Genomic DNA, 3,040 nt, shown 5'->3' with positions numbered 1-3,040 from the left:
AAAAGTTAGCAAAGGCACTGACTGTTCCTATAGATACAGTTGGAAGCATAGTTTGCAAGTTTAAAGTTAAAGACACACTGGCTACACTACCTAAATGTGACAGAAAGAGGAAGCTATCACCGGCTGACACCAGATTCCTAAACAGGTAGGTGGTCAAATACCCTTGTATAACTGCAAAACACCTGCAGCAAGATTTGGTGGCAGCAGATACTGCGGTTTCAATTTGCACAGGAGTACAGCTCTACTGACCCAAAGCACAAGAAAAGTCAGCTCATGCCTAAAGCCATATAAATAAGCAACAGAAGTTTTGGGATTCTGTTCTGTGGAACATGAAACAAAAGTGAAACTTTTCAGGCCTGTGGATCAGCGGTATGTTGGGAAGAATAAAGCATATGCTAAAAAGAACCCCCTGCTACAGTGAAGTATGGCCGTGGCTGGGTGATACTCTGGGGCTGCTTTGTGTTCTGGCTCTGGAAACCTCCAGTATGTAGAGGGCAAGATGGATTCAATCAAGTATCCAGGGCATCTTAGAAGAAATCATGCCTCTGTGAGGAAGCTGAAGCTTGGATGTCATTGGACCTTTATAATAGGACAATGATCCCAAACATACCTCAAACTCCACCAAGCCGTGGTTTCAGAAGAAGTCCTGGAAGCTTCTGGAGGGGTCTTCACAGTTGCCTGACTTGAACCCCGTAGAAAAAAATCTTTTGCGGGATGTGAAGAAGGCAATTGCAGCATTCAAACCCAAGAATATTGGTGAGCTGGAGGCCATTATCCATGAGAAATTGGGTAAGAGTCCTCAGGAACGCTGTCAGAAGCTGCTGTCGGGCTATGCATCACGGTTACAGCAGGTCATAACAGCAAAGAGCTCTAATTAGTACTAAAGACAATTCTCATGAGGGGGTTGAACAATTCTGAGACTGCAGGATTCTTTAAAAGTGTCATTTTGTGTTGAATTTGGAGAAGCCCCCTGTTATATTAGTTGCATTGAGATACTTAAATAGTTTTTGTTAGTTTTAGTTTTTTTTTTGCAAAGAGCCGGGAGTTCGTAAATTTAGCAATGAAATGTAATTTGGGGGTGAATAATTTTGATTGCAACTGTATATGATCAAACATGGTATGAATAGAACCCAAGGCAGGAAATACAATATTTGGGATCACAGTAAGAGTCAATAGAATTATTCTAGGTTAACGTATATTCAAAGCCTAATTTATTTTCCTTTCCATGAATATTTTGTATGTGGGTGTGTTTGTCGGGGGGGGGGGGGGGACATAATATATAAGGAACTTCTGCTGCAGCATTGAGGCTCATGAAGGAAAAAAAGGAGGTGATTGGTTGGTTAAACTCTTTCCTATTGATGCTATGAAGGTGTTCAAAGCTCTAGTGCATATAACATTTGCAAAAGGGAAGCAGAATAGCCAGAGCAGGCACAAATATATTCAGTATTTTTATGCACTTGCACGAATGGGAAGGGGGGAGTAGTGGCACCTGGTGAGGAGCTCCTTTGTCTTTTGCTCTATGTACACCCATTTGTGTATTCCTATGGTTGAGAAATAAAATCTTGTTCTTTGCCTGGTTAGTGATTCCGATGATGGAATCAAGCATATTGTGTTGGAGTTACTTTTAAAAAATACTATTAATGTCTCAAGAGGACTGCCCTTAAAGGGGTTGTTCAGTTGTCAATTGTTGATGGCCTATTCTTAAGATGAGTGATCAATAGTAGAGAGGCGGGAGGCAGACCCACCGATCAGCTGTTCTCTGGGCTGGTGCACTCAGCTGATTTCCGCAGAAGTGTACAGCTCTGTTCCCACTGCAGTAACCCATCTTGGTATTGCATGCCAAGTGCCCATTCATTTAATTGAGAACTTAGCTAGCAATACCAAGCCAGGCCAGTGCAGTTGGAACAGAAATCAGCTTGGTACTTGAGCTCACTGACCCACAAAACAATCGACCGGTGGGGGTCCCTGGCACTAAACCCATCCCGAGAAAACGCCATCAATAATTTACCTCTTTAAGCTTGAAGATGGCCATACACCTCCCTGTAGAGATGCGTTGTTCAATATCATTCAATAGGTGAGAGCGACAAGCTGCTGTCAAACCAATCTGATCAGCTTCTATGAGGAGGTAAGTTCTAAGCTGGATCATGGTAAGACACTAGATATTGTACTGTATGTCCTGATTTTTCCAAACCATTTGATATTGTGACACATAAATGGTTGGGACATAACATGAGAATGCTTGGTCTGGTGGAAAATGTGTCTTTGGGCTCAGTGATGGAAAACAGTTGTTACTAAAGGCAAGGATTTAAGCCTGAAGAAGAACCCTGCGTTGGTTCTGAAATACTTTGTCCAGTTTTGAGCACCCCACTCTAAAAAAAGACATAGGCAAACTGAAGCAAGTTCAGAGAAGAGTTACCAAGATTGTGAGCCGTCTGCAAATCATGTCCTATGAAGAGCAGTTAGGAGATATGGGAATGTTTAGCTTGCAAAAAAGAGGGCTGAGAGGAGACTTAATAGCTGTCTACAAATATCTGAAGTGCTGTCACAGTGCAGAGGGATCAGCCATATTCTCATCTGCACAAGGAAAGACTAGAAGCAATGGGATGAAAGTGAAAGGGAGGAGACACAAATTAGATATTCGACAGTCAGGGTGATCAATGAGTGGAACAGGTTACCACGGGAGGTGGTGAGTTCTACTTCAATGGAAGTCTTCAAACAGAGGCTGGACAGACATCTGTCTGGTATGATTTAGTGATCCTGCATTGAGCAAGGAGTTGGACCAGATGAGGAACTTCTGGTCTTGGAACGGAATAAAATTGCTGATTCAACTGCCAAGCTGTCTGTCAATGTATCAATTATTAAAGCAGGCTGCAAACTCTTAATGTGATGGTATCTGAAGCCTCAAAGACTGTCCTGTATGTTTCCTAGGGTATCAGGTCTCCGGTTTCAGGCCTATGAGGGTGAGGGTACCTTCTTACATATATGGTGGAATTGGCCCAGACTTCACTACTTATACTAGCATGCTAAATCTTTCTAGTCT

This window comes from Eleutherodactylus coqui, unplaced genomic scaffold (assembly GCF_035609145.1).
Source record: "Eleutherodactylus coqui strain aEleCoq1 unplaced genomic scaffold, aEleCoq1.hap1 HAP1_SCAFFOLD_19, whole genome shotgun sequence".
Lineage (NCBI taxonomy): Eukaryota > Metazoa > Chordata > Amphibia > Anura > Eleutherodactylidae > Eleutherodactylus > Eleutherodactylus coqui.
The sequence above is the reverse complement of the archived record's forward strand: the minus strand, read 5'-3'. Positions refer to the sequence as shown.